This window comes from Bombyx mori, chromosome 8, assembly GCF_030269925.1.
Source record: "Bombyx mori chromosome 8, ASM3026992v2".
Classification (NCBI taxonomy): Eukaryota; Metazoa; Arthropoda; class Insecta; order Lepidoptera; family Bombycidae; genus Bombyx; species Bombyx mori.
Genome location: NC_085114.1, coordinates 3563963 through 3591380, shown reverse-complemented (window position 1 = coordinate 3591380; position 27418 = coordinate 3563963). Strand labels below are relative to the sequence as shown.

The 27418-nt window shown below is 36.0% G+C and overlaps 1 protein-coding gene across 3 annotated transcripts in view; it reads left to right on the top strand.

Annotated features, from left to right (window-relative positions):
* The window catches only part of LOC101735597 (protein yippee-like), a 165134-nt gene that overhangs the window by 72197 nt on the left and 65519 nt on the right, over positions 1–27418 (top strand). The window contains exon 1 of one of the 3 annotated variants that reach the window (XM_012689567.4): positions 20023–20613. The exons of the other annotated variants lie outside the window; for them this stretch is intronic. The gene's annotated coding sequence lies outside the window, so the exon portion shown is untranslated. Of the gene's footprint in view, positions 1–20022; positions 20614–27418 lie in introns of those variants that run through there. 3 annotated transcript variants of the gene reach the window in all.

Here is a 27418-nt window from a genome sequence, read left to right as displayed (position 1 = left end):
TTAGCTTCAAGCGGATCTATGTATGTTCTTCTTCTTCTCAATCGCGTCACTCTTGACAGAGTGGTCGTGATCGTCATGTAGTGTTGGAAGGCGCAGACTTGATGCGTCTCACGATGTCCCGCCGTCTCTCCCTGCTCGAAGTCATTCTACTGCACTCATTTAGGGGACCTCCCACAGTTTTAATTTGGTCAGTCCACCGCATTGGTATAATATTGGCCAATATAGACAGACAAGCATACCGCCCACCTGATGGTGGACCGTTGCTGATACCATAGCCAAGCCACTGCCGAGGACTCTCCTCAATCCTCGTTGGTAGATGGTCTAACGCTTGCCAAATCTGGTCAAACCACGTGTAGGGAAGTTCATTCTAAATCCGGATGGTCAAAACGTTCTCTCTAAACTTACTAGTGACCATAGTGGTTTTAGTTAGTGCCAAGATAAAACGGAGACGACAAGATCATCTCCAAAATTGAGCTATTCTTGGCACTTCCCATGGAGAACACAAACTGCAAAACATGTAAGTTTAGTAAGTTCACATAAAAATGAATCTCGAAACGATTTCAAAATTCTTTATTGCGGGTGGAATAAAATAAAGTCGTAATAGCGTTTCGTAGAATTAACTTTCGCATGACTACGTTACAAGCAACGCAAGAATGGATGCGTTTTTTAAGCTGCGCACAATATACGTCAAAAATTTACTTTGGCATGGTTTTTTCAAACACAAAAGTATCCATAACAAAATATATCATATGTATTAATACATGAAGCAAAAACTTTGCGCCCCTTTTTACGAAAATTGCGTGGACGGAGTAGTATGGAATTTTTTAATTATGTAAAAAAATACATTACACAAAATAAATAAAAACATTACACAAACTACCATATGGGTGTTTGACACAACACATATTATATATTATACTCTTTGTTTATTGTCAAACTTTTGTTATTGCCTAAAGTCTGTGGTCAAATTGAGAACAGATTAATATTATCTTTAATATTATATGTCCGAGGTGTAGCTTCGGCGAAATCTGTGATTATAGAAGTATAATAAATAGTCTTTGACAATAAAATGTTCACGTCATGATAATCGTCTTAACGTTGCCACCGCTGACTACTCCCCGAATCCTGATCACGCAGGAGCAAGTCACCGTCATCGCCTTAGACACGTCCTTACGGATCTATCAGATCCAATAACTCTTGCATTAGACGCCTTCAGCTCTAACACTAGGAGCAGGCTTAGGGATCCCGGTAACCGTACTTGTCGAACTCTGCAACGTGTGCGACGTGCAACCTAACCAATGCACCAACCAGCCCGCTGAGTTTCTAGCCGGATCTTCTCAGCGGGTCGCGATTCCGATCCGTTAATAGATTCATTCGCGAAGCAGCTGCTCTTGAGTTGTTAGGTCTTCTTCGGAGGCGCTCGGGCAGCCGTTAGCAAATCCCACCCCTCCTGGCTGAGCCTCTGCTCGCCCTGGTTAAACTGGAAAGACCTCCGGGCCACCATAAAAAGATATTTAAACTTATAATTTCAATTAATTATAGTCGAATTTCGACGCTAGTATTTATAATTTTAAAAGAAATCAATCAAATATTTTACCAAAAAATAAGTTTGAGGAGTTACAATGTTGTCTTATCGAGAACACCCTGACGTTATAAAGTTCGACCGCTGAAACGATTCGATCGCGTGCTTAACGAAATGCCAAAGTTCGAATATTTACAAAGGAAGAAATGCCTGGATCGCTCTTCTTATATACTCGTAGAAGTTTGTTCGCTACCTGCAACGTTTCCGCCGGCGGTCATTCGCCGCCGAGGGCGGGACGTTGACACCGCTTTGTCTTGCAGCGATCGAATGCAACGCCCCGCCGCCGGTTAAGGACCTTCGCAGTATTACGTAAAATTCATTGGATGTGGTATAAAAATATAAGTACATCATACATCGGATGTTAAAATCTCCTGAACTGATCAATGAAACTTGATTGCCTTCTGACGGTAAACGAATAGTGAATTTAGCTATTATCTATAGTTATAAAACATGCTATACCGATCACTGGCTCTTCGTGGATCCATCAGTACTAGACAAGTAGATTTTAATTAGTGCTAGTACATATACAAATTGCTTGTTCCTCTAGATATATTGACTATCGTTTTAAAACGAAGAAATTTCAGAAGAGACATTAAGAACATTGAAACTTTCAACAAATAACATTCCTGTGAATGAATTCGTTTCCAAATTGAAATGCTAGAACATTGTGATCTTTGTGATACAACAATTTTAGGACTCGATACAATCAGCGGTGTTTTTTTATACCACATACTACATATTATGGGATTGTTTTTTTTTTTCCTAAACAAACATATTTTCCTATTGTCATTTTCATCTTAAGTAACTATTCATAACAAACTCCATAATATGCAGACGCTAAACACGAACATTGGTAACTGCGAAAGTTTGTGATTTATGCGTCTGGGGGTGGGGGGTGTCTTATCCGCAACTTTTTCAGTCTGCTTCAGTCTCAGTTAGTACGAAATTTTACTTGGTACGTTCGCTTGCAGTATGCACCTCACTCAGTCGCGCTTTCGCCACTGAAGCAGCAGTAACTCCGTGGCGTTGACTTGGCGCGCGTTCTGAACTACCGTATCCGATGTTAGTCGTGCTCTTCATTACTCCGTGGTTATTTTAAATAGCATCCGGTTGCATTTTTCGGGTCGAAAGGTGAGATACCGTTATCAAATTGATTCCTTATTATTATTTTTTCCGCTTTTCTGAATTTATTGTAAAATTTCTTAGCTTAGATGAACAGGAACCTTTATAGCATTAAGAGATTAACTGGTGATAGCACAACAATGTAAAGTTGATCATATTAAGACATGACCTCGAAATCTCCGTTATAATGGAATTAAGGTTATTCTACGCTTCGAAGATGAAGGTACGACTTCTGCGCGACGGAAGTTAAGCTGCGACGTTGGTACCACCGGATTTGGGCTGACAGCATTACCGACAACCAACCAAAATATTTGATTTATAAATATGCACTCATATTATAAATATCCGCGGTTTCCATACAATCTAAATGGACCAGAACCTTTTGGAAGTATCTCGAATGTTTTGTTTTAGCAAATAAACACTTTTATTTTCGGTTCGCGCTCGTCACATTCAATGAACGGATGCGATCGTTCGTGATCTGAATTTTGTACCAAGACGAAATACGTGAATCATCAATATGAGGATAAAAATGCGATGTTTCTCTCGCGCTTATATTGTTTTCTTTTTTTATTTATTTATTTATTGCTTAGATAAGTGGACGAGCTCACAGCCCGCCTGGTGTTAAGTGGTTACTGGAGCCCATAGACATTCACAACGTAAATGCGCCACCCACCTTGAGATAAGGTAACGTTAGCGTAGGTAAGGTTTCCAACTGTGAAAACAAATAAAGTTTAATATAATTTTGTGGTTCAAAAAAAGTTCATCATATTTTAATATTTATACAAGTTCGTATATCTTTTTTGCCTACCTAATCGTTGGTAGCCTAAGGGGCTATCCCAACTACGTGCGGACGAGTAGTTGACGAGGTTCAACCTGAGAGATCCGGTCACCGTCCTCGTCGAACCCGTCGCTTGCGACGAAGAGCTCGACGAGCGAATTAACCCACAGACACAGCCCACTGAGTTTCTCGCCGGATCTTCTCAGTGGGTCGCTTCGGCTCTTGCTAGGATTCGTGTTAGCAACGTCGTCAGGTTCGAACCCCGTGAGTTATTAGTTAAGATTATTCTGAAATAGCCTTTGAAGAGTTTGAAGGCTATCAGCATAGGTAGGAAAAAAAACCAGAGAATTTGCTAACTAACCCTAGTATTTGAATCCACCAGGGGATCGGAATCACAACCCACTGAGAAGATCCGGCGAGAAACTCAGTGGGCTATCTCTATCTGCTAAGTCGCACGTCGACCGCTAGATATCCTAAAGCTGAGTTAATAAAAAAATCGAAGCATTCTATTCTGTATTAAATTAACTTTATATTCGCTTTATGACAACGTTCAGATATACTGAGCCTTATCGCTTTGAATTGCAATAAATATTGCCAGTCAAAGAAAAGGACATTCTTTTTTTTTATTACATCTGGTATGACTTAAGTCAAACAAACTTAACTTTGTTCCAAAAAATTCATCCATCCAACTAAATTAAGGAATTCACTCAGCCTCCCAATAAGAACCCATAACGCATTTCGCAGCAGAAATATACACGGTTATCCTGTTCAAATTTACAATCGTAGACCTATGATAGAAGATCCTACCACCTTACTGGTGGTAGGATCTTCTATCATAGGTAGGTTACCACCTCGCCTATTTCTACCGTGAAGCAGCAATGGGTTTCGGTTTGAAAGATAGGGAAGTCGCTGTAACTATACTGAGACCTTAAAGCTTATATCTCAAGGTGGGTGGCGCATTTACGTTGTCTATGGGCTCCAGTGACCACTTAACACCAGGTGGACTGGGTCCACCCATATAAGCAATAAAAAAAAATTGGTATATAATCGTCAGACATCATTACGTAAACACTTTTACTGGTTGGTAATTTCGTAATACTACATGCGTGAGCGGGATGATCGTTCCGTATTCCGCTATCCTACGAAGCTAGGTTAATATACTATGTAGTAGTTAATATAGTGTTTTACAAATCAATATACAAAAGTTTACTGATCAAATAAACTGTAGGAACGCTGTATTGTCCTAAATTTACGACAAACAACGGCACCCCTATATTATTTGCAGATAGAGAATGAGACCTTACTATCCAAATAAGAGACATTAAGTAAATTTTGTAAAAAAGGTAATATTTATTTCAGTCAACATCTATATATTAATACGTGAAGCAAAAACTTTGTATCCCTTTTTACGAAAATTGCGCGGACGGAGGAGTATGAAATTTTTCACACTTATAGAGAATATAGAGAAGAGGTGCACAATGCTAATATTTTTTTAAAATAATACATAAAAGATACTTTAAATCAATAGAGAAAACATTACACACACTACATACCATGTATTTGACGCACACACGCATGCATACTATTTATTGTCTAACTTTTGATCTTGACGTCTGTTGTCAAATTGAGAATAGATTAAATATTGTTTGTCTTTATTAATATTTTTTATAGTGTGGTCATGGCGAAATTTGTGAATATAAAAAGTATAAAATACAATCATAATAGTGTACAAACTTACAATTCCAATTAATTATAGTCGAATTTCGACTACTGCGGGACCTCTAGGAAGATTATATTTGCTCAATGTTATACGCGAGTCATGTTTTTATTAAATTAAATTAATTTGATATAAACTAAAAGTTTATTAGGACCTTTTCGAAAGTTAACCCGAAGATCTTTTATGGTAATTTTTCTCAGAATTTCTTCTGCTTCTCTTTTTAAGGTATGTCAATTGACGTCTTGCCACTCTCTGTTGTCAGTGTTGAGTTTATAAAAATCTTCAATTATTAAATACATACATATTCTATTATATGTATATATGTACAAAACGATATGAAGCGAAATGATATGAAGTTGGTTCAATTGAGACCTTAATCAATTAGGATGAAATTAAATAAAATGAAAGATATAGTCTCCGTAAAATGGGGGCTATTTACTGAAACTTTATCAGTAGACTTTTGGGAAGCACCCGAGATGCCACGTTTTTTAATTTATTTTTTATTGCTTAGATGGGTGGTCGAGCTCACAGCCCACCTGGTATTAAGTGGTTACTAGAGCCCATAGACATCTACAACGTATATGCGCCACCTTGAGGTATAAGTTCTAAGGTCTCAAAAATAGTTACAACGGCTACCCCACACATTACTGCTTCACAGCAGAAATAGGCGGTGTGGTGGTACCTACCCGTGCGGACTCACAAGAGGTTCTACCACCAGTGAACCTACGTCCAGCGGCTTTGTTTAATTTTCCCACATTTTTGCACTTTCACAGATGCTAAACAGTTAATAACCCATCGCTATTTCACATCTAAACCATAAGAAACACTAATAAAATAAAACAACACCGTTTCTCTCCCCGTGTTCCCGCCAAAAAGTCCGGTTAGACTTCTAACCTGAATATATAGAACATATTATTATTATAATGCTGGCCCGCAGCTTACATTACTACTTAAATTTAATATAAGATGAATTCTGTGTGTTTTTGTTTTGTATGCGTTACGAAACATTGATTCAATTTTTGATGAAACTTACTACATATGTTTTTTTTCATTAAAGCTCTTGTAATTCAAACTAGCTCAAGCTAATCTATATTTTGTAGATTTACCCGACAATCACAGCAGAGCGTGGTCGTGTTACACTAGTAAATAATTAATACTAACAACGTGATGAAAATGCTACACAGACAGATGATGCAATTATAATTTAGCAGCAATCGCTTGGATTAATAGTTGCACAGGCGGTTTTGATGTAAGCCAGTAATTCAGCAGGCTTATAACTAATTAATTTGCATTTAATTCTCCATTCTTTCCTCTGTAACCTTATTAATGACTAGCGGACCGCCCCGGCTTCGCTTGGGAAGTAGCGCTCGCGATTTAAGAATTTTAGGTAATTTTGTTACACATTGGGTTACATTATTAGAGTTTCTGTAAGGATACCAAATTTTTTTTTTAAATTTTATAAATATAGCCTATGTCACCCGGGGATACCGTAGCTTTCCAACAGTGAAATAATTTTTTAAATCGGTTCAGTAGTTCAATACAAACAAACAAACAAACAAATCTTTCCTCTTTATAATATTAGTATAGATAGCGTAAGTTACAAATTTACATGTTCACCCGAAACCGTGAGATATTACCTTTCTTATACGGTGTATATTTATAGGACCATTAAATTTTAATCTAAATGTCGTGTCATTGTGTCCGTATACTGGCTGATATCGATATTTCAATTGGACTGGCACCGTTGTGACGTCAGCCCACACCGATCCGTCTCTGTCGAATATCGATACATCATTACCGACTTAATTATTATTAACGTAGAAAGTGCTTGTTTGTTTTACTGACGACATTTGACATTTAGTTGAGGAAACAATTGTATTTTAATACTACCTGGCCCGGCAAACGTTGTTTTGCCATATAAATTATTTCTAGGAAAGATAAATTAAGTTTAAGTAATATCACTAGAGATGGTTGGACGACATTAAGGCAGTTGCGGGAAGCACATGGACCAGAACAGCTGAAAATAGAAGCTTATGGAGGCAGTTGGAGGAGGCCTATGTCTATAATAGACAAACTGACAATAACTAATAACAATATAGGTAAAAAAAAAAAAAAGAACTTCCATAAAAATTTAATTAATATTAATACCACTACTTATTTAAAACATAGTAAAAAAAAAAATATAATTGTATATGTAAAAAAAAATGTATTTGTCTGAATAAAGGCTTTATTACTATTATTATTAAATATCACTATCACACTACACCTACCAAGGTTTATCTCTGCACCCCCCTAAGGTAGACTGTTAGAGAATGCCTATGGCATTAAGTCCGCCTTTATACTGTTTAGTATATAAAGTTATAAATAAATAAATAACCTAAATACCGACTTCAGCGCCATCTGATTTGTATCTAAACCATTCTCGAATCCACCTGAACGTACACAGAAAATTTCATTAAAATCGGTCCAGCCATTTAGGAGGAGTTCAGTGACAAACACACGCACAGAAGATGGATTAGAAGATTCCACACGCTTTTTATTAGATGTTACGGGTATGTAAATTCCGTGAGGTATGTGTTCAGTATTAGACAAATTTGGACCGACAATTAACTCACTAACTATTCATATAATGTTATCGAATGTTTCAATTCAATTTTATCCCACTTCTAATTGTGGTTTAATCGTCGAACCTTATAATATTTTCCTGTTAATAATTGAAAAATATATGATACGGTGGAGGTCTGGTCTGATGATGGAACTGGAAAATGTGAGACCGAACTCCTGTATCAATACTAATATTCTCGTGTGTTGAGTTAATTCGTTTTTTCTTGACGGCTGCTACACAGGCCATTCTTTTAAACTAGTGGTCCCGCAGTAGTCAAAATTCGACTATAACTAATTGGAATTGTAAGTTTGTACACTAATATGATTGTATTTTATACTTCTATAATCACAAATTTCGCCAAGACTGACAAACCATATTTAATCTATTCTCAAATTGACCACAGACGTCAAGAACAAAAGCTTGACAATAAATAGTATACATGCGTGTGTGCGTCAAATACATGGTATTTAGTGTGTGTAATGTTTCCTTGGCGGTAGTTCTTTTGACGTTCAACAAGTATGTACTTTAATTTATTGTTGAATAAATTTTTTTTGATTTGATTTGATTTATTTATTTAATGTATCTTTTATGCATTATTTTTAAAAAAATATTAGCATTTTGCACTTCTCTATATTCTCTATAAGTGTAGAAAATTTCATACTCCTCCGTCCGCGCAATTTCCGTAAAAAGGGATACAAAGTTTTTGCTTCACGTATTAATACATATGTAGATATAGATTATAAATCCGTATGTCACTTTTTGACTTGATCTGTTTTTTTCTTTTAAATATTCAATGCGTGTGTCGTATACGGCCGCTCACCTTTGACAGTTTCTTATAAATCAATAATTTCAATAACACGCTTGGAATCTAACAAAAAAAAATCTGTTTCGACTGCCATTCGTTCCGAATAATGAAATTCAATTCCGAGGAAAAAACATACTGAAACGTAATCCGATTTAGATTAATTTTCACGAAGGTAAACAATTTTCTTAAAGGTCAAACTTGGGAATTGCCGCCATTTTTTTGACCTTTGTCTAAATCTTGATCGAAACTGATCTGTAAATAGCTATTTATATATAGTTATAGCTGAACGACGAAAAAAAATAGTTTGTTATAACAGCGCGAACTAAATATTAATATAAATTGAACGGTAGTATGAAATGTGGCGAAAAAGGAAAAGCTGTCTATTAGTGGAACTTTGATTTAACCCTATTCAATGTTTAACTCACTTTGTAATTAATTTAGGTTTTTTTTAATATGCATTATTTTGAAAATTTTACTAATATTTGTCGTTTTCAATATCAGCATTTTCTTCTGCGGTCAGTCAAGGATAGTCATTGTTTGAAAGTAGCCGGTTTCCACCAAGTAGATCGCAGGCTGGTCTGCCTTTTTTGCCAATAGAAAAATCCTAATCTTCTTAATTACCAATTAAAATTGTTTTTAAGATTTTTAACAAAAACAATTCGTTTTAATAATGCTTGTTTAATTTTACGTTTAAAATAATTCACAAAGTCAGTAGTCACAGTAAATCACCCCAATTTCAACTTCATATACATTAAATGTATTTATAGATATTTATTTTCTATTTTTAACGTAGTATTTGTAAGATTTTGCTGTAAATATATAATAAGTAAGTTTATTTTTATTTGTACTTTAACACATTCACGCGTTCACAAGTCGTCGTTCATTTAGAACTGAAAAGGCTTCTGGTAAGTTGGGACAGCGTGCGATAAGTAGCACGCGAGTCGTGACGCAAATAGATATACGCAATAGTATTTTGTATGCATTTATTGAATCTAGTTTATAACATTAGCCCGCTAAGTTTTTCGCCGCATCTTCTCACCAGTAGTAATTCCGATCTGGTTAGGAAGATGGAAGGAATTAGCTACCGTTGAACTGTTAAACCTCTATCGGAGGCGCTCGGGTAGCTGATGGTAAATCCCAATATGGAAGGGCATTGGGGCCATTAGTATTACTTTTTTCGTAAAATAAAGTAAGTAGTGAAAATTACCGAAAAGCGTGACCTTGAAATTTAAGAAATTGCATAACTCGCGAACATTTCCTTCTCAAAACGATATTTGTAAAGGATCCTTATTGGTAGGCAGAGTCTACTCTTATCCTCGCTAATATCCACGAACGACGGTGACCATTCACCATTAGCTGGACCATACGCTCCTTCGTCTCCTTGGAAGTAAATACGAACAAAAAAAATTAAAAATAAACTATGAGTAGTGAATCACTTGAAATTTTATATTCAAGATATACGTATCCAAGATTTTGTAAGTGATAAATAACGATGGAGATAAAACTTGAAAAACTCATGGTTACTGGCAAAATTGAAGGAAGAAGATCGCGTCACACTGTTGGTGACAGGTGGTAGGACCTCTTGTGAGTCCGCACGGGTTTACTGGTGGTAGGACCTCTTGTGAGTCCGCACGGGTAGGTACCACCGCCCTGGCTATTTCTGCCGTGAAGCAGTAATGCGTTTCGGTTTTAAGGGTGGGGCAGCCGTTGTAACTATACTGAGATCTTAGAACTTATATCTCAAAGTGGGTGGCGCATTTACGTTGTAGATGTCTATGGGCTCCAGTAACCACTTAATATCAGGTGGGCTGTGAGCTCGTCCACTCATGTAAGCAAAAAAAATACAAAACTTGATTCCACCGTCTACAATGCTCTCCAAATAACCGAAGACAGTTTGAGATGGTATAATATCATGAGAACGAAAGTCATAGACGGAAGCGGTCACGACCCTCAGACATGAGCAGTACGTTTGTCACTTCCTACGAATACCCATAAATTCATACTCGGCTACCGAAGCCTAAATATTCAATCAGACATTAATCGAGTGAATGGCTTTATCGATCGAGTATCAACATGGTAATTGCTATCGATCCAGTACAATAGCAGTTTGTCAGTGGCTTGTGAAGTTTCATAACTGCCGCTAAATATAAAAAGAAATCTAAGTCGATATACATAAGAAGGTTTAGAAGAACTTAACTCGCGTTACATAACTTCTAAAATATATTTATTGATAGAATTTTCGAGGCTATAATCAGCTTTCGGTGTGAAATTCCAATATCGGTAAATCAAGCTATAATATCTGAAATACTGATAGTGCTGTCATCGTTTATTAATATCACAGAGTACTAAAAATAGGATATGCTTTATTGAAGCATTGAATTGAATACATATAAAGAGGTTGTTCGATAAGAAACCACTGCCTCAACGAGAAGTGAAAACGTTGGTGTATTATCAAACCAAGCATTCGTTGTATTGTGAATCCGCAATGTAACACAAAGACAACCAGTGGGTGACCCTGCTTTCCGTCGAGACAGTAGACATCGCACATCAGTTGATTTTTATTAATAACTAGCGACCCGCCCTCGCTTCGCTTCGGAAACATTAAATTTTATTATTAAATAGCTGAGTCTCGCGACGTTACCCGCGGTAATTGTCGTACCGCGAGTGAAGCCGCGGGGCGGAGCTAGTCTAAAAAATTACTAAAATACGACGCATTTACGTCGTAGATGTCTATGGGCTCCAGTAACCACTTCATACCAGGTGGGCTGTGAGCTCGTCCACCCATCTAAGTAATAAAAAAGAAGAATTAAATTCACATATGGTGCATTCAGATCGGAAGCGGTTCGCTTAATGTGGAACACCTTGGACGGCGACCGCGGGCCGTATCGCGTGGTCCTTGGCGTAATACAGTACCGCAATTACGTGTTCCGATTACGTATTACAAGATCGATTTCAAACGGTAAATTATCTTTTGTATGCTTTTAAATATACACTACGACAGCGGACCTGGTTGTGGTGAATCAGGGCCACTTTGCTCTGTGCTTAAAATGCTTAATTTAACCATGTAGTAGATCATAGCGATCGGCTCTCAAACTTCTAACGTCACGACTTCACATTGTAAACAACCGCTTCAGATATTAATTTGACGTTTAATGTAGCATTGTATAGGTCTTCTTCAATCCGTGTTCACCCAATGCTGAGTGTAGGCTTCTTCGAATGCACCCCATTTTCTTCAGTCTCTGGCCTTTCTCATTCAGTCTCTACCAACTACTTTGCCCAGGTCATCGGTCCACCTAGTTGGCTGTCTGCCCACGCTACGATCGTTGTATAGGTATCTGTGTTTTATTGGCATTTAGGTGGGCGAATATGGAGCTCACTTGATGATGATTGTTCCCAGTATCAATGCAATAGCAAATTATCAATTTTAGTTCAGTATCAGTTTTAGTGAGTATAATACTACGACCATATAATATATCTCCGGATGCCAGACCCATATTGAGAAACCAGACAAGTGCGAGTAATACTCGGGTCCTAAGGATTCCGGGTGCGAGATAGTCATGGGCAGCCGTTGACTATAAAACTGAGATTTTAGAGCACATGTCTCAAGATGGGCGACTGAATTAAATTGATGTCTACGGACTCCGGTGACAGCTTAGTACCAGGTGGGCTGTTAGCTCGTCCGCCCATCTTAGCAAGAAATAAAAAGATAAGGCTAATAGCATTATTATATTACACTAAAAATTTGCGAGTGTCACACGTGTTTTTTTTCTTTTGAGGATCCTAAATATAAGAAACGCGATATCACCATCAAATATGTTGGCTGTGTTTTATCTAGTAATAAAATTACTGCTAAATGAATTTATATTTATCTCTCACACAGTCTATCGAGATCACACAAGGACGATTCTATTAATGTAGGTAGGTACACTCGTTAAAGAAGAAAGCTAATTAAAAATCAGTTCAGTGACTGTGTAATTCGTTGAGATTAACTAAAATTAAATTCGTGTAAACTTGAACCCAAAAGCTGTTCGTCGATCAGTCGCCCTGGTAAATAAAGCACTTTCCAAGAAATACTCAATCGAAATTATAGGTTGATTTTAGCCTTGCGACTAGGGTTCGTCAATCGACTGGTAGGTTCTAAAAATAACTACATACTTTCATTACAACTATCCAGAATGGTTCGAGTACTTTTTAAAGGGTAATTTCATTCGTATCGATTTCGATTTCTGCAATAATGTGACTGATCGCTTCTTATCTTAAAGTTTTCGTAACGTAAAATATGTTAGTATTGCAATTACATTTTTAATGAGATTGGACTTATTTTTTTATCAAAAAATATACTTCTTAGAAAGATATATATTTTTATCAAGAATATTGGTTGTAGTACCTACTCGTGCGGACTCACACTCTTATTAGGTTAGGTACCACCACCCTGCCTGCCTATTTCTGCCGTGAAGCAGTAATACATTTAGGTTTGAAGGGTTCCCACCCGTTGTAACTATACTGAGACATTTGAGACCTTAAAACTCATATCTCAACGTGGGTCGCGGCATTAACGTTATAGATGTCTATGGGCTACGGTTACCACTTAAAATCAGGTGGGCTGTAAGATCGTCCATCCATCTATGCAATAAAAAAAAAATTAGCTATGAAGGAGTGACTGAGCCATACTTTTGTGAAAAAGGTATCAAAACATCGGCACAAGTGTATCAAGATACCATTCTTGAGAAGGTAGTGAAGCCCCTTAAAAAAAAATGGTTGTTATAAGAATTGTTAAATTTCTGATAGAGATATCGTATTTCAAAAACGATAATTGAAATAGTTCATTTTAAAAAGTTTTAGCTTCTTACTACAGAATCTAAATGCAGTTTTGACCGTGGCAAGAAATTAAAAAATTGCTGTCTTTCACACACACACAAACATAGCAACACAGAAAATCTACAAAACATTATAAATCATATTAAAATTAAAATATATATAATCATAATTAAAAGATATGTTATAAAAAAAATATAGCCATTCTCATCTCGCCAGCGTAAAATAACAAAGACATTACCCAAGTCAAAACATTAAAAGGGCCTATCGTAATGAATCGAACACAATTTATATTCATATGAACATTTCTCTATACGAGCCGCCCCGACGTTGTCCGGTTCCGAGGCTAATACCATTAAGCCATGATTTATTTTACGTGACTAATGATTATAGTCGTTTCGATAATTTGCCCCGAGAGATTTCAGAGCTCTAGGTGTAATTACACTGTCTGGCCAAAAATAGCGTTACGATAAAAGAATAAAAAAAAAACAATAACATTACATTTGAATTTGGAATCTGTCATTCTCATTTGAATATTCATCGTGTTCCCTCATTTTAGCGCCAACCTTGGTTAAATATTCTTGTGGAATTAAAACGAAGCAGGGTGATAAAGAGAACCGAATCGAGAAAGATTTTATAGAAAGCGGAACTAGAAATAAATTATCTGTTTTCACTGATGATTTGGCGAGGTGTTGACTATCAACGACTGAAAATACTAAACATCATAACTAACGATATCCATTGAAGTGTTTAAAAAACTTAAGAACACCATGTTAGTCCTCTCAACAAGACTCAAAACCCAGGACTTAACCCTCGCTCCACACAAGCGTGGTTGAAAATTAGCGTTTCTGACTTCATGCAAGCGGAATACTGGCCTTCATATGACGTTACGACGCTTGGTTTAAAAAAAGTAAAATTAAGAGCGTATGTACTTGCGATATAATTTGCGAGCCCCTAAAACATTCCATAAGGTTGTCACTCGCGAATTTTCCCAACTAGAAGAAATGCATGTTTCACAACCAATAACTAATGAATTTAAATGATTTCATTAAAGCCAATTAATATAAATTTTAATGAGTTCATATTTTTGCGATGCTATTATGAATAATTATTGAAACACGAAAATAAAGTAACGCACAATGCAAGTAATAAACGTACCGTATAATGATAATAACAAAAACGTTTTCCTTGTTACAATATTTATGGAAACACTAGGTATATTCCTCATGATATTTATTTATTACTAAAATGGGCCTAAATACTGGCTGTCGAGTATTGGATTCATTTCGTAATTATCAGATCTTACTGAATATATATCATATCATTTATTCCTAGTCCGATACTCTTGGCAGAGTAGTCGTACCTGTTAATGGACAGGGTTGCGTCTCGTCGTCGCCGCGTCACTTCATTTCGAATCCTCCAGATCCACTAACGGTGCTTTTAGATACCGGGCTCGGCGAATAAATTAACCCACAGACACAGCTCACTGAGTTTCTCGCCAGATCTTCTCAGTGGGTCGCGTTTCTGATCCTTTGGTAGATTCTGCGAAGCACGGCTCTTGCTAGGGTTGTGTTAGCAACAACGTCTGGTTTGAGCCCCGTGAGCTCACCTACTCGCCCGGTTACGCTGACATAGCCTCTCAAGGCTATCAGCTTAGGTAGGAAAAAAATATCGTCGCTCGCTTCCAAGACAGCCGCATGTTGAGCGATAATCCTCCATTGGAGACTGCTGTTGGCATTGCGAGCACATCTCATAACAACATATAATACAATACCGTACCTACTTTATGGTAGCCTAAGGAGGTATACCAGCACGGACGTGTAGCCGAGCTCACGGGCTCAACCTGAGTGAATTTGTTAACACTAGCCCTAGCAAGAGCCGTGCTTCGCAGAATCTACCACAGGATCGGAAACGCGACCCACTGAGAAGATCCAGCGAGAAACTCACTGGGCTCTGTCTATGCGTGGAGTACATGTACTAGGGAATGTCATTACCAACGTATATCGGTGCTACCGTTCTACATAAAACTACTTTTACGGTTTGTATCAGAATAACATTGAAATGCCGGCTTAGTCGTCCGTGACCAAAAAAACTGTAAAGTATGCGAAACTTTAGAGGTCCCGCAGTAGTCGAAATTCGACTATAATTGGAATTGTAAGTTTGTACACTATTATTATGATTGTATTTTATACTTCTATAATCACAAATTTCGCCAAGGCTATAATAAAATATTAATATAGACAAACAATATTTAATCTAGATATTATCAATTTGACCACAGACGTCAAGAACAAAAGTTTGACAATAAATAGTATGCATGCGTGTGTGCGTCAAATACATGGTATGTAGTGTGTGTAATGTTTTCTTTATTGATTTAATGAATATTTTATGCATTATTTAAAAAAAATTTAGCATTGTGCACTTCTTCTCTATATTCTCTATAAGTGTGGAAAATTTCATACTCCTACGTCCACGCAATTTTCGTAAAAAGGGATACAAAGTTTTTGCTTCACGTATTAATATTAATAATAATATTTTCAATAACAACACGAGATTAAATCGTAAAAGTACTTTAAATTCGCGAAAGCCAGAGAATGCTGTTCTATTTTTTCTACTTCGGAGCAATCACGGAATAGATAAATAAGGTTGGAAAGGCCTTTGCTCTAATTTTGTATTAGAACCAGTGTCGCCGCTTCATCCCCACTATTTTAATTTCTACACATACACACACTGTGATTACAAGTATTTCGCACACAACAAAAACACCCACACATAAATCTCAGGACAGATATTCGTTCGCAAACTAGCACAAAACACCCGTAGGCATACACACTCACACACGCAAAAAAGCAATAAAAATGTTCATACACGCTAGTGCTTGATAAAATCGATATTCTTTATCGATAAATTATCTGATGAATGAATGGAGAAAATGAAACATGAAATAAATATTGAAAAAAAAAACTATTTTACTTTTATTAATTACAAAATTAAATAGTCACTGTCGCTGGAATAAAACTATTTGTTAAGCAGTTGGCGCTTGCTATTAATTCGAATGAATTTTTCAGAACTAAGTGTATTCTGATTTTTTTTATGGTAAAATCATTTTCAGTAAAATGTTTAGAGCAAATAGTACTCGTCTTTGTCTCCAGTTTCCTCTACCTGTCACGTCAATCCATTGTTCCCTGGCGTTAGGTTCTTTAGGAAACCTAAATTTTTTTATTTACTGCATAAGTCAAATGGCATTTTACTTAGATTTTAATACGTCTTAGACAATATAGTAAATACCCGTAAATGAGAGGTCTACATGTCCCTTTATATTATACCTCCACTTTAATTCAATGATAATAATTCAATAATAATAATACATATTTATTTTACTCAAAATACGTCTCACTAAGAATATACTAGGTATCATTAATTAAATATAAAATAATGCAAAAATTATCCATGTCAAATGTAAATATAGTCGAGAATTCTGTCGATGATTTTATTTCACCACATGGTCACCTCACTATCAACAAACTAGCGCCGTGCACCACGGCCAATCAGGGCAAAGGCCGAAATTTCAAAGATTGAAGTGTAGAGAACGCAATGCATGTAGTACATTGGAAGCTGACTTGGTCATTGCGTTCATTGGGCGAGTACACATCGCGCAATGTATGCTATTTATAACTTGCTGCAATAATATTGTTAATGTTTGGAATTTCATAATGCTCAGTATATTTTTATGTTTTAGACAAATAATATTGTAATTAAATGGTAATTTCGACTTACCGATCGAAAGATATACCTCCTCGCTCTATACTTGAGGTCTGATTTTTTGTTTTACAAGTTATAATTGCACAACACGGCACTATAAAGCGGAGATCTGTTCGCCCAAGTATTCCGAAGCGCACTAAACGCGGTGAATGAAAGAATCGGTCGAGTTATGTTTGTACGATCATAACTGTGGCACGCTTGCCCCGCCTACATTACCATTCCAACCTTATTTATCTATTCCGTGGGAGCAATGATGCGTTCCGGTCTGAAGGAAGGGTAGCTTTCGTGTGACTAGAATTTATCAATATTAAGCGCTTGCATTTTCGTCATTAATACTGCATTTGCATGTCTCAAAGTGACCCCGTCCGCCAAACTAAGTTTAAATAAAAATACATTAGTTTAATTCGATTTATAAAATACTAGTGGACCCGGTGAACTCTGTTCCGCCACACGGTTTGTTTCAAACACATCAACTGGTCAACTTCAAAATTCTACTATAAATAACCATAGAATATATTACGTTTAGCTGTCAGTTGCGTTTTGTTATTACATATCAGTTGCGTTTTGTTATACCACGTTTTATGACACGTCCCAATGGGAACGTGATAAAAAGTATCCTATGTTCTTCTCCTGGTTCTAAGCTACCTCCTCACCAATTTTCAGCCAAATCAGTTCAGCCGTTCTTGAGTTATAAATAGTGTAACTAACACGACTTTCTTTTATATATACCGATAGATAAATGTAGAATAGGGATCGCAGTGCACAAAATAAAACCTCCAATGTTCCAAAATCTTCTATTATAATAATAATTAATAATTAACACTTTTATTACGTCTTGCTCAATTCGCCATCTTCAAATTCTCTGTCATTCTATCTGTCATTCTCTTCTCCCTTTCTTTCCGTTTTCTCTCACTCAGATCTTAACGTTCCGTTCCACACTCTTTTCATACGTTCCGTTCTTACCAATCCTACATAAATACCGGTTCAGCGAATTAGTTTCAATGGTATCCCAGTAAAATATATTCAGAGAAACGTTCAAGATAAAATAACAAGTTTCTTTTCGTTAATATACAATTCGTGTAAGGAACCCAGATATTCAAATTTAAATTAAATCCCACCACGACATTTTTATATTCATACTATAAATCTACATTACTGCAACCAAGGTTATTGACCTTTAATTTAAGTACAGAAAGCTTATCGCTAATGTTTCTGGAAATATCAAAATAAAAACATAATTAATCATAAATTCGTTCCTTGCTCATTAAGTGGTAAGAAAGTATAATAGATTGCTGTCACGAACCATGAAATATATTTTATTTAGATGAGTGTGTTCTCATCGAAGCCTGTAGACACACACACACACACCCAGACACAAGCGTGAGGCAGCCATCCACACTGAACTATGAGGTCGATGTCTCAATTGTATTGTGAAACGGCTGTCTTCCCAATCGGAAAAAATTACTGCTTTGGGTTAAAAATAGGCTAGATAGTGTCACCTCATTATGGCTTAAAATATGTTCTATCAGCTATAAAATCAAATACTGTTTTATCTCAAAATACACCTATTTATCTAACAAAGTTTTCTTTAATATTCGCTGAACAAGCTCGAATACGTACTTATTGTTGTGCAAAGCTATTATTTCTACTAATTGTAATGCTGCCTCTGCTTAGTAATCGCTTCTCTCATATTTCATTAAGAAAGAAGATTTCGCTCAGGTACGGCTTTTGTGAAATATCATAATATTATAAAAAACTATTTCCAAACATAGATCACCATAGAGGTCGATTGCTTATTATTTAAAATTTTGTCTATTTATTATCTATGGTTTACGCTGATAGACGAACAAGCGACTCTAATGCCAAACAATAATAATATTATGTTGTTAAAAATACATTTTATTACGTAAAAAAATTGATTTCAGAAAATCAAAGAAATTAATATTTTATTCGAATTTATCATCTCTGATATTTAAGACGCCATCCTAGTACCTCATGAGCGCAATTTGTAACAAAAAAAAATCATATTAATCTATCATTGAAGCCATGAACTCTGTTCAGTTCGTCTCCTTCTACGTCTGATAAATCGTGATTTTGATATTTTCACCAATAAAATGTTTTATAAATTGCTTTAAACACAAAGGAATGTTTTCGCGACGTTGATATGACGTGTCCTCGCGTTAACGAAGGTGAAAACGTAAGTCAAAACGAGACGAATGTATTAAGAAATTAAACAACAACACTTCGCTTCGGCGAAAGCGAGGCTGGTTTCGCTTTTGACTATATTTCTAATAAGTACCTCTTCAACCACAGTAAACAATGCAATTTAATGCATTAAACTAAACTGTTGTTAGGTATTCGTCGATCGATTTTATTTTATACTAACCTTCGGGCTCCTAGAAATATTATCTGTGCAAGAGCGCGCGTGTCAATGACACGGTCCGCGTCTCGTTATTTGGACGACATTTCGTCGTAGTGTACTCGCCCCCGCAACGCCAAACATTGTTTTTTCAAATTCAGGTTCACGGCTAGATAGCTATTTGCGTTTCAGATGTTATCTTCGTCACATATTCCGCTTATGTTATGGTACAAACGTGGATTTCGAACAGTCTAGACTGCGATAAATCATTTCGATGTTCGCGATAAACAGTTCACACGATACTTTGTTATTATTTTATTATACGATGCTTATGACGTTTCTGCTATTCGTCACGCTATTACGCAGTTTTCACTTTTCAGTGATTGCAACTTACTAGCTAAGTGTAAATGCATAACACAAAAAAAGCTTGTCGCCTTAATTATACAATTAAATTAATAAAACCAGTTCTGGGATCAATTGTTTTTTATATAATTCATTTTTATTGATAATATTGATAATTTGTCATCATTGTTTACGTTTAATAGCGCAAAAGTTTATTATACAACTTTAATAGCAAAACTTTATCATATGATTTACTTATTACAAAACACGCATTTTTCTTCGAAATATTATGGCGTTAATATAATAGTTATTCACTATGTTTACGTGTTCATTCACACGCGTGACATTGTGAGCTGTGTGCGTGTGGCGTTGTTGCGCCTGCGCAAAACGGCTCGCGACCGAGCCCTCTTTGTTTGTTGACAAGCCAAACGAACGCAACAAGCCGACAGCCGCTTCGTTCCATTTGAGACTGCTGCGATGCGATTGCTGCGACTTCGCGTCAAAACTTGGTGCGCGTCGGACGTGCGTCGCGTCTGCACTCTACTTTGTTTAGAGCTATCGTGTTATCGCATTGGCTAAATTTAGTGAAATTATTTAAATAAAAATTCGTATTTCACGCAATATACAGTGCTTAAAGTGTTGTTTTGTTGCGATCCCCGCTCTGATTTGGTTTCTACGTATATATTTCCACGTCTCAAAATAACACGCTCGCCGCTGTGCCAGAAGGTAATGGTTTTTTTGTTTTCATTTGTGTTGATGTAATGACGAATATACGTATTATTTTTAAAGAAAATATTACTTCGAAATATATCAATTGGGGAGATCGCTTTTATCTTTGAAAAGCCATTGATTTGGTCACGTATCTTATCGATATCCCCTCCATGCTTGCTTGCAGTTCGTGTAGTGCAATTTATGTCTAGAAATCGTAATTTAGTTTTAACGGGAGTGATTAAGCGTTAACAGAATTGACAATAAACTGGGTCAGGACATTTCCGAAAGTTGTGGTACCGCTTAAAAGATAATTCGCCACACGTTTTCACTGCTAATGAGATGCCATTTACGGACCGTGCGAAAGACAAACACTGTCGCGGTTCACATTTTTAATGTTTTCAAGTTTCAATCGGTAACCAGAAACAGTTATAATTCGTCCGACAGCCGGAGAAGGCGCGTAGCGGTACCACTCATGGCCTGGTAAAGTCTTTCGACATAACGGGAATCATTGCAATGTACCTACACAATTACTAAACCCACTTGACAATCACAACATTCGGTAAAAGCGATGATTCAGTGCGAATAACAACCGAACTGTTATAAGCAGCGTTATAATAATAAACAGTTTTTTTTTTACAACAACTATTACAATACAACATGTTTTTGTTGCGTGACCTCAATGTCGGATGGTGTCGTTAATAAATAATGATCATAATCGGATTTCGTGCCGGATTTCTTTTCGCTTTGTGCCTTAATCCGTATAATATCTATGAAAGAAAACAAAGGAAAGTTCTGCCATTAATATTTCGGATTGCCGTAATACTATATTCGGTGTAATGTTTTATTAATTACAACAATTAGTAATTAACATACGTAATTGCACATTATTATCTCGAGTTTAATATGTAAAATACGTGTCTTATAAAATATCATTTTCACCTTTGCTTTTCAAACGAAAAGTAAACAGTTATACACAATAAGCACATACCTAATTAACCTAACATGGATAAGAATATTAAGTAACAATACATATTATATTACGGTTTTTTTAAAACTAACTTCGTTGTGTTGTATTTTTCGTTGTATTTATATCGGTTAGAGACATTTTTAGCTTCGTGTTAAAATGAATGAATTGGTTTAATATTTAGCAATTGGTGATCTGATCAATAAGAACAGATATTTTTTATTGTACGTATCTTCAGACAAAAAAAAGTCTTAACAGAGAGCCTATTGTAATTTCGACAGATTGGGAATAACAGGGTCTTACAAAATGTTTTTTTTAAGTCAAACTTGAACAATTTCGATCCTTTCCGAGAACTTCAGTTTTCTTAGCAGGTAAATAAGTTCTCGGTGAATTGATTTAGGTCATAAACAAAATTATCTGTCTCTTTTCGGGTGATTAATTCGATTTATTGATGGTAGGACCTCTTGTGAGTCCGCGCGGGTGGGTACCACCACCCTGCCTATTTCTGCCGTGAAGCAGTAATGCGTTTCGGTTTGAAGGTTGGGGCAGCCGTTGTAACTAAACTTGAGACCTTAGAACTTATATCTCTATTTGAAGAATATAGAATAAATAGGCAATGAAAATGAGGTGAGGCATTATGAATAATTAATTAATAACCTAAAATATTATTTACACGTGTAAAATGTTATAAAAAAAAAAACAAATAAACGTGCCATGTTGTGCAATAGCCAATATAAATAATAACATTTTCTTGGGTTCTTAGATGGTCAAGAGTCTTAGATCTGATTAAAAATATGACTGAGTTCACTTAGTCACGTATCAAGTAAAGTACTCGACGTACTAAAAATGAAATTAAAATAACAAAATATTAAGTAGATAGGTATATTTTTTTTAGTAAATTTATTGCCGTGAATTATTTGAAGCAGTTTAAAATTTCAACTATTATTAATATTATTAATATCGGCGGTTATCGTAAAGAATGATTTCATAACATCATTACGGGTATAAACTGAATTAATTAGTGTACATTTTGAATAGTAGCCTCGAAGGGCGGTTCTGGTTTCACAGTGACTGGTGGGCTAACCCACAGGACTCGGCCTGAGAGAGTCCGCCCCAGGAAGAGCAGTGCTTTGCTGATTCTACCACCGGATCGGAATTGCGACTCACTCAAGAGATCCGTCGAGAAACTCAGCGGGCATAATTATTCAATCAAAAATTTTATTATTTTTTATTCCAACGATTATTATTTCCAACGAAACGAACGCTCTACTATTATACAGTAAATATTATGTTTCAATTATTATCGTGTCCCCTTTGTGATGAGTGAAAAGCATTCTTTACATTGTCTGCAAATATTTATTTAGTTGTTGCTCCTAAAACCGCAGATCACAAGTTAATTCGTACATGTTAATATTTTCTTCGGTTTTCACGAGTCGTTGACATTATTCAACAAATAATAATAATTGGAACCAAATTATACGCGGTCACCCGGCCCCAATTTAGGATTCTCTGTGATATGAATACCAGAGACTGATCTAACATACTTATATATGTTTAAATGTATACATATAGTATGGATAAAGGAGGCAAACATATCTGTTCATCACACGAATGTGTTTGCCCGATGTTGGAATCGAACCCACGACCCTGGGCGCAACAGTCAAGCCCGCTAACTACTGCACCATACCGTGTCTGTCAATTAATATATTTGTCCAACTAAAAATATTAGACTTTAATAGATTCTGTAATTTGATCTTCGATTGCCGATAAACGACACCTTAGTCTTTTTTGTTATTGGTAACATCGGAAATAATAAATGCGAGATTAAACCGTAAAACTAATTTGAATAAAGGTACAATTTCCTTAGCTAAGCGCACTTCTTTTGGTGGTAGATATTATAATAAAATCGCTTTAATAGACAAGTGTAATGGAAAAATATAATTAAATAATTTATTCAAATTTTTTTTTTTAATTTTTTTTTTTTTATTGCTTAGATGTGTGGACGAGCTCACAGCCCACCTGGTGTTAAGTGGTTACTGGACTACATAGACACCTACAACGTAAATGCGCCACACACCTTGAGATATAGTTCTAAGGTCTCAGTATAGTCACAACGGCTGCCCCACCCTTCAAACCGAAACGCATTACTGCTTCACGGCAGAAATAGGCGGGGCGGTGGTACCTACCCGTGCGGACTCACAAGAGGTCCTACCACCAGTAAACAATATTAAACAGTAAACTATATCTTATATAACATCTGCCAATGAAATTAAAAACATAAAAATACTGTGTCAAGGTACCTAAGCGTCGTTGTTTACGTGTTTCACGTTTAATCTGGCCTTACATATTATCAGTTTTACAATAATTCATATAAATTTATAACGCTGTAACGCTTTTTTTAACCGACTCCCGAAAAAGTACATTTTTTTTCGAGCGTATGTAAGTTCTGAAGGATTTCAACATGAGAAGTGTCATTAGTGGAAGTAGTTAAATTTTTCCAGCAAGAAAGGCGTAGGTATCACACCATACAGCCTAATCTTTTATAATATATCCTGTAAAAAACAATAATACGGAACGAAAACCGATATGGATGAAAGTTGAAGTTATATTATGTGACTGTAATCAATTGGGATGGAAACGAGATGAGATGGGTTGAAATAACCATTATTTTACTGAGACCTCAGAACTGGAGAAGTAGTATTTGGCGAATTTAGTTAATTTTCCCACATTTGTGCACTTTCACAGGTGCTAAACACTTAATTAATTACCGTTGCTACGCATTTAAACCTGATGTAACAATATATTAACCAAATAAACAACACATCTTCGCTGCTCGCGTTACCCTGAAGTTCCATAGATTCGTCTCAGTTGTAGAATTGATATTGAGTATATAATATAATAATATGAGTTCCGTAAAAAGAAAAACTGTATGAATTAAAGATAGAAATTGTCAAAAATATTATATGATCTAGTTGGACCCGCAATCTGCATACAACATTTTATTTATTTACCATCTAAGAAATATGACATAAAAGAAATTAATAAATGAAATAAAAAAACAACTGCATTGAAAGCATTAACTAAAAAGCGATAATATAGATCTAAAATAATATATCTCTGATACTAATATATATTACTTATATGATATAATAATTATGTATAAGGTGTTGCAAGACGAGACGAGCAAAGAAAAAAATATATATTGTATGTAATTCAAACGTCCTCGTCTTTCAAACCAGTTTACAAACTTTACAAATTAAATACTGTTATAATTATTTCGGTGACATTGATGAGTATATTATTATGTTCTTAAATAAACTTGTATAGCATAAAGGTTAGAATTCTTTTTTGTCAATATAAACACGTAAAAAGTTTTATGTATGCATTGCATGCATGCATGTGAGATTTTCAGGAAATGGTCGAACCAGTGATCTTCAAGTTTAGTAGCGGTTGGCCAAGAAAGCGGGCCAGGCGATCAGAGATCTAGCTTCGAATCCCGGTCGGAGTTAGTATATGCGTTAAAGGTGTTTGTCGTCCGAATCCGCATTTACGTGTTCTGGCATCACAAGTATGTTACGGGTACCTATAACCTAGGACAAAATCTTAGCTCGGTGCAGTCGAGAGTGGAAGCATTGAATAACTTTCGCTCTTTACTACGAAGGAAATACACGGATAATCCGTTTCATTTTTATTTTTATTTATTGTTTGGATGGATGGAAGAACTCACAGTTCATCTGGTGTTAAGTGGTTACCGGAGCTCGTAGATATCTACAACGTAATGCTGTCACCTATCTTGAGATATGAGTTCTAAGGTCTCAGTTTTTACAGTACAACGGCTGCCCCACCCTTCATTAATTTATTCAGTTGATGGAGTTCGGCTCCTCAAATACGGCAATACTCAACGCTCTTGTAATTGTGTGACACGTTAATGATGCAATACGGAGAACCGTATAAAAATAATTCGACATAGTTTTTCTTAGGGTTTCAAGCGTTTGAGGCACGGATGTGTAAATGTGCGTCGTATCTTTACGTTAATATATTAACATGGATGTCGGTTGGTAAATATGTGATGTAGATTGTTTTTGCCCCCAGAGTTGGGCTATCTACATATGTCTCCGGACGGAGATCGGACGTCGGGTGTAAGAGTGCAGGGGAGTCGTTTAGTGGGTGGGCCCTAAAATCCTTGGGCCCGTGATCTGCTCTCAACACCTGCAGATCGTTGAGTCTCACATACCCCGCGCGCCTCCTAGGCGCGGGGACCTCGTAGGAGGTTCGGCCCCAGGCCCGAAAAAAAAATAATCTACATATGTCAGCTTGGGCCGTTCTTTAATTTTGTTTGTGAGATTAGTTTTAATTTTCACCGTCCAGATGACACTTTATTAAAATTCACATTAGTGAAGTCCGGTCACGTTCAACTGTGATTACAAGTAGATTTTTTTTTTGAAAACTGCTGATCCTATACTGGAATCCTAACATTAACTGTATCAAGCTTTAATGCAAATAGATTAAGGCTATAAGAACTGAAAGAGGATAAACATACAAACACTACGTTTTATTTTTATCAGTGAAAAATGCCATCGTGCTAATTAATGGACGTCTTGTTTTATAGAGTCTCTTCTTCAACCTGTGTCCAACCCAATGCTGAGTGTTGCGATAGTGCTTTGTTTTTTCCTAAGCTTGAAGAAGGTGACCTTGAAAGACTATGCCAGCGTAACCCTAACGTGTAGGTGAGCTCTCGGGGTTCAAACCTGACGCCGTTGCTAACATTATCCCTAGCAAGAGCAATGCTCCGCAGAATCTACCACCGGATCGGAAACGCAACGCACTGAGAAGATTCGGCGAGAAACTCAGTGGGCTCGATAGTCCTTAAGTTAGTCCCAGTTATACAATCAACCTCTGGCTTAATACTATTGTACAACTATTTTATTTTTAAATACAACTAACTTTTTCCTACATTGGACTCTCGGCATAGCTATAAAAAGCTGAAAAGTAAATTAATATATTCTAAATTTTGAAATTCAAACAAACGAATGAATTAACCTTCAAACGTTTTAGAGACTGTTTTCCGAACGTACATAATTATTTACGAATTATGCAAGAATTACATTCAAAACAAAAAAGAAACAACTATTTGTTTACACTTCGATTCAAGTTTATGTCTAACATGTTATTTAAGAGTATAGATGAAATTATCGTAAATAGATTTTGGAAGTGAAAGTTAATCTGTGGTTCTACCTTTTTTTTTTGGAAGCTCTGTCTATGGCATATTCGTTTCATTTGACTGACTGGGTGGCGCAGTTGTTAAAATTCCTGACTGCTGGATCGAGGGTCGCGCGTTTGTCTTTAATACGCCTGTTTGCTCTGTATCTGTTTTTTTTTAAATGTTTTATAATGTAGTTATTTATTTATATCAAAATACAGTTTAGCTTCGTAAAACTATAGCACAATTGAGTTGCTCTTATAAAGAGAAACAACATTTAAAGCTATTGCTTCACCACTATTTTTATATCTTTTTATATTTTAATATTTCAAAAAATGCTTTTATATTTCTACTGTTCCTTCTAATGTTCTAATGTTTCAATATTCGAAATTCTATTTATGTCATCTAAAGAAGAATGTTATAAATAACATATTAACCTCTTTTAAGATTAATCGTATAGAGGTTACATATATTTAAATGCTTATGGTTCGTTCGTAGTTCTCGTCATATATGGACTCTTACTGGGACCAATCGGCTACGTGTCACGTATGCTCGATTATTTAATATTGTTCAAATTAGTGATAAACAAAAATCGTTAAAATGTTATTGTGGGTAGATGTCAAAACGCGCACACTGAAGAGTTGCATAGGACGTAG